We start from the raw sequence: 6,191 nt of genomic DNA, 5'->3' as shown, positions 1-6,191 counted from the left end.
GGGGTTACTGGCTGTTCGTGCTGCTTCTCCGCTGCTTTCCGTGAGGGTCGTGCTTGTCCCCTGAGTTTCTTCCTTCCGTTTCTTGCGTTCCTTGCAGGTTTTCTTGCAGTATTTCTTCTCGAGTTGCGTGCTGGTTCCTCTCTCTTGCACTTTGCTTCTTCTTGCCTGTCTTTTCTTCCTCCTGCATCCGTTTGACTTGAGTATTTCTTCTTGAAGTATTTCTTCTTGAGTTTAAAACCCAAAAGTCGTGGCCAGTTATACTATTCTGACCCGTCCTATCTCCCGCCAGATCTCGGGATCTCTTTGTTTAAAAGATATGTATTGAGTTTTCCCTTTGATCTGCGCTTATGTCCGGGGGTACCGGGGATGGCCAGACGGTGTTAATTGGTATTTTGTTGCGAGGTGATGGGTTTAACTGGTTTCCCATCACCTACCAGGTAGTTTTCTATGGGCTATTGTGCCCCCTTAACGAGATTAACTGTGTAGGTCGGCTTGGGGCATTGTGAGTATGCTGATGTCAGTGCCCCAGTGTCTGGACTTCGACCTTGTTTCGCAGGTTTCTGCATGGCCAATATCCATCCATTGTTCTGGCCGTGGCTTTGCAGAAACCTAGAGACTGGGCTGTAAGGTTTTTGTTTTTGTGGCCATTTTAGGACCCACAGATTGTGACATCCCTTGGTAAACTGACCGCAGCCTTTCTCCGCTATCAGCCCCAGTATCCCGTTTAAAATGTCCAAACTGCAGCTCTTTGGTTTGGTGTTGCTTTCAGAATGAGGGAAAACTTCTCAAATCTTACACACCTCGGTACACGTGACAATAAACTAAAACTAAACTAAACTGTTATCTTGTGTTTATAAATTTATTTCAGAAGTTGTTAATTAAGATAGACTTAAGGATTGACAACATTTAAAAACTTTGCACAATTTCATGGCTTTACACGCTAGGGTTTGATTACCCAATGACCGGCTTCTGATTCAGTCCGGGCTGCAAGTGACCAGGATGTCGTTTGTTGGTCCAACATTGTCTGTCCTCCTTTGAATTCCCTTGTTCAGTATCTTGACTTGTAGCTGATTTGCCAGACCTTAAATTTAGATGAACGAGAGCTTTCCTCAACGCATTCTTAAATGCGGAATTTGAAAAATAGTAAATCACTGGGTCGATCACACTGTTCAGGTATGTCACGAACAACGTATTATAGAAGATATTCACTGCGGTGATGTATTTCTTGCAGTCTGTGGTATTTTGCTCTGTAACTAAAACGGCAACCACGGCTATGTTGGTGGGCAAGAAACAAATGACAAAGACTATGACCACAGCAATCACAAGCTTCACGGTACGTGTATATTTACCCCTCGTCTCAGTCTCCATCTGCCTTAACTTCCAGACGATGCAGGAGGTAGAGAAAACTATAACGGAGACTGGTAAAATGAACGTGAAGAATATAAACACAGTCTCTGTCCAAATTGCGGTGGGCCTGAAAGGGTTGTTTATGTTGAAGGGTTCACAGTAGGTCATGTTGCTTTGCTGGAAGTCGTGTCGGTCTGCCAACAAGTGCGAACAAATCCCCACTGGCACGACCCACAGGGCTACTGCTAATTTCGCCGCACACCTTGGAGATATCTTGTTGGCTTTGTGAAACGGGTGGACCACCTTAAAGTAGCGGTCGATGGCTATGACCATCAGGAAGATGATGCTGCCAACCTGGTTTAGGGAGATCATGAAGATGTTTAGGCGACAGGCCACATCACCAAAGATCCAGTCCTTCCCTCGTAGAAAATAATCGGCTCGAAAAGGTAGGCAGCACATCAACAGAGTATCGGCGATCATCAGGTTTAGCGAGTACACGATGTTTGGTCTCCGGGATTTCACGTGAAAGCAGAAGATCCACAAGGCAATTGCATTTCCAGCAAATCCTAGGATGAATGTGGTAAGAATTACTGGTGAGTTGTAGACCGAGTTGAAGATGGCACCTGCAGCACATTCCCGGGTCTGGTTCTCCATGGCTTCACACTCACTGTGAATGCATTAAAAACAGAACCTACTTCAACTTCACCATCAGAGCTGGTGGGTGGAGCAAAAGACACCACCAAATAGTCTTTTCCAGCGCCCAAATAGTCAATGGGAATTAGAACAGCAAGTGTACTGGAAGATTGCCGGTATTTGCAAGGCTAATAAGTCAAGTCAAGTCAATTTTATTTGTATAGCACATTTAAAAACAACCCACGTTGACCAAAGTGCTGTACATAACGTTGTCATACTAGGGGATTTTAACTTTCTCAATATAGACTGGGACCGTCAAGGTGCTAAAGAAATTGCAGGCACCCTGGCTGAGATATATGAACCATCATTAGACATGGGGTGAGGTGCCGGCAGACTGGAGGGGAGCTAATATTGTGCATATATTTAAGAAGGGATGAAAGGACAAGCTTGAGAACTATAGACCAGTGAGCCTAACATCTGTGGTAAGCAGGCTACTGGAGAATACTCTGAGGGGTAAGATGTTTATGTATTTGGTTAGACAGGGGCCGAATAGGGATAGTCAGCATGGTTTTGTATGTGGGAAATCGTGTCTTACGAACTTGATTGAGTTTTTTTGAAGAAGTAACCAAAAGATTGATGAGGGCAAAGCCATAAGCATTGTCTATATTGTAGCGACCATAGGGATTGGTCCTGAGAGTCGAACCCTCGGATTGACCAGCAAGGTCACGTGGTGGTTTTGTCGCCCAAAACCAGTCAGCGGGAAGAGGGCTTCGATGTGAATAGTTTGAGTTTCTCCGAAACCCCGCCAAAAGGAACCGCACAAGCGCGGCTGGTGTTATTATCATCTGAGATGGGGTGGAGAAGCCCACAATTGCCGCTCACCTTGCACTTTCTCAGGCATTGCCTCGGCCGATCGTACATAGAGGCAGTTGCGATTGGCCAGAACTGACGCCTCTACGTCGTGGATCGATTCACAGACACAGAGTTCTTAGTCGATACGGGAGCCATAGTCAGCATCGTACCGCCGACCGATCTCAAAGCTTGATCGAGTAAGAGATGGCCTACCCTCATCGCGGTCAACGGTAGCACCATCCGCACGTATGGTACGCGGGCAATGTCTCTGTCTTTCGGTACCTGCACGTACGAATGGTCGTTTATCATCGCGGAAGTCGGTCAGGCGATCCTGGGCGCAGATTTTCCCTGGGCTTTTTCGCTAGTGGCCGATGTCCGAGGTAAAGGCCTTCGATCCTCCGCTAGCAGCGATGAGCCCGCTGCTCCACCGCCTGCCACCCCGCCCAGCCCGACTGTCCAGCCCGTAGTCGCGGCCTCCGGCCCGTATGCTGAGGTCCTGGCTGAGTTTCAGAAGCTGCTCATTCAGCGTTTTGATGCCCCATCTGCAAAGCACGGCGTTGTCCATTATATTTCCACCGAGGGGCTCCCCGATTTCACTCGGGCCCGGAGATTACCGCCGGACAAACTAATGGTTGCGCGTGAAGAATTCCAGAAGATGGAACAAATGGGCATTGTCCGTCGTTCCGACAGCCCGTGGGCCTCTCCATTGCATATGGTCTCCAAAGCATCTGGGGGGTGGAGACCATGTGGAGATTACCGGCGTCTTAACGCCGTCACCACTGCAGACCGTTACCCCATACCGCACATCCAGGACTTCTCTTCTAGTCTGGAAGGTGCTACGGTGTTTTTCAAAATTGATTTGGTGCGGGGGTACCACCAGATTCCTGTGCATCTGGAAGACGTACCAAAGACTGCCATGATCACTCCGTTCGGGTTGTTCAAATGGTTGCGTATGCCTTTCGGTTTGAAAAACGCGGCGCAGGCGTTCCAGAGGCTTATGGACCATGTCGGTCGGGAATTGTCTTTTGTTTTTATTTATTTAGATGATATCCTGGTCGCCAGTCGCTCGGAGCAAAAACATCTGGTCCATTTACGGACCGTGTTCCAGCGGCTTCAAGACCACGGGCTAATCATTCACCCCTCAAAGTGTCAATTTGGTCTCTCCTCTATTGATTTCCTAGGTCACCGGATAACCTCGGCCGGTGCCACTCCTTTGCCGGAAAAAGTGGAGGCAGTTCGTGCCTTTCCGCGGCCCACCACGGTAAAGGGGTTGCAGGAGTTTGTAGGGATGGTGAATTTCTACCACAGCTTCGTGCCGGCAGCAGCACGGATCATGCGTCCGCTCTTCCAGTGTCGTGCGGGCAAACCTGTCGAGTTAAACCTGGGCGCGAGTGGGTTCCCTAGCTCCAGTTCCTACTTCACGTCACGGGTGTTCCATGGTGCATGAACTGCCAGCCTTGAAGGACTGTGAATTTGTGTTTCTGCGTAGGGATGCCCATCGTTCCCCGTTGCAGAGGGTCTATGAAGGACCGTTCCGTGCATTGCGTAAAGGAACGGTCACTTTCACCATAGATGTTGGGGGCAGGAGAGAGCTCGTCTCTGTGTCCAGGCTCAAACCTGCCCACTTGGATCAGGACCGCGCTGTCCTGGTTGGTCAACCCTCTCGACGGGGCCGTCCTCCTGCAATTCCCTCCGACCCGGGACCTCCTGCTCCTGTGGTTCCTGCAGCCCCTCTCCTTATTCGTTATGGTCGCGAAATCCGGTTCTGGGGGAGGTCATGTAGCAACCATAGGGATTGATCCTGAGAGTCGAACCCTCGGATTGGCCAGCAATGTCACGTGGTGGTTTTGGCGCCCAAAACCAGTCAGTGGGAAGAGGACTTCGATGTGAATAGTTTGAGTTTAATGGTCGTCTGCGATCTCGGTTGTTATCTTTGTAACTGAATATTGCTACCGCAATAAACTTCTTTAACAAAGTACCAGCCTTCAGACTCGCCATAATATGAACTTTAGCAAGGGGCATTTGATTAGTTTCCACAAAAGACACACAACTCAACAGGTCTGGCAGCTGGAGAATATGGATAGGTGACATTTTGGGTTGGGACCCCTCTTCAGACTGATTGTGGGGGGGGGGGGGGGCGGAGGGGTGATAGGGGAGATGAACGCTGGGGGAGAGGAGGTGCCACAGGCAAGGGGGGACTTTTGTGGGCAGATAGTTGGACAAAGGCCAGAGGTGAAAAAAACGAAGGTGTGAGAAAAAAGGATTGAAGAGTTTTGAATTGTGAAGCCAGAGGTGGTAATATAGATGGAGGAGGGGCGGAGGGAAAGATGTGAGACCAGTTGGGGCATAGGGAGGGGAAGGGTAAAGAGATGTGGGGAAGAAATGGTCCCGACCCAAAACGTCACTGATCCATGTTCTCCCAAGATGCTGCCTGACCTGCTGAGTTATTCCCAGCACTTTACTTGTTTTCTTTGTAAAACAGCTCTTGCTGTCGGTATAGCTTTCAAGGTCTGTGCATATTTCCTGGAATGGGGAAGTGGTGAGGCTGCTGAACTGAATGGTTTAAAGATATCAGAGTAAATATTTCTCTGTCCATGTGTGGAAGGGAGATGTAGAGTTTGTAGGAAGGAACTGCAGATGTTGGTTTACACCAAAGATAGACAGAAATTGCAGGAGTACTTCAGCAGGTCAGGCAGCATCTCTGGAGAAGAGTCTGAAGAAGGGTCTTGACCGGAAATGTCATCTACTCCTTTTCTCCAGAGATGCTGCCTGACCCACTGAGTTACTCCAGCATTTTGTGCCTATCTTTGGAGATGTCGAGTGAATGGACATCCATGGTGAAGATGAGGCTGTCGGGATCAGGGAAAGTGTAAAGGAGATGTGTGGGGCACACAGGGTGGAGGGTGCCTGGAATGTGCTGCCATGGGTGATGGTGGAGGCAGATATATTAGTGATGTTTAAGAGGCTTTTAGATAAGCACATGGATATGCAGGGAATGGTGGGATATGGATCATGTGTAGGTAGATCAGATTAGTTTAACCTGGCATGATGTTCGGCACAAACATTGTAAGCCAAAGGACCTGTTCCCTTGCTGAGAACTTGCTTTGTTCTATGTTTCATGTTTTATCTGGAGGCATTGGGACAGATGTCACATGGAAGGTAATAACTGCAGAGATACACAGGAGAGGAGATATTTCATACACAATTGGTAGAATTCAATTTATAAATTTAGCTTGGAATAATTATTTTCTATTGCCTTTTATTTTTCAGATAAAAGATGGAGAGATACAATGTGGAAACAGTCCCTTCTGCCCATCGAGTTCACATCGACCAGCAATCACCCCATACACTAGCATTAT

At 48.3% G+C, this 6,191-nt stretch overlaps 1 pseudogene; it reads right to left on the bottom strand.

Annotated features, from left to right (window-relative positions):
* Window positions 1–940: 940 nt before the first annotated feature.
* Window positions 941–2,001, bottom strand: LOC144605789 (hydroxycarboxylic acid receptor 2-like; annotated as a pseudogene).
* Between the last annotated feature and the right edge of the window lie 4,190 nt (window positions 2,002–6,191).

This window comes from Rhinoraja longicauda, chromosome 25 (genome assembly GCF_053455715.1).
Source record: "Rhinoraja longicauda isolate Sanriku21f chromosome 25, sRhiLon1.1, whole genome shotgun sequence".
Lineage (NCBI taxonomy): Eukaryota > Metazoa > Chordata > Chondrichthyes > Rajiformes > Arhynchobatidae > Rhinoraja > Rhinoraja longicauda.
Note: the sequence above shows the minus strand (reverse complement) of the source record. Positions and strands in the feature narration are given on the sequence as shown.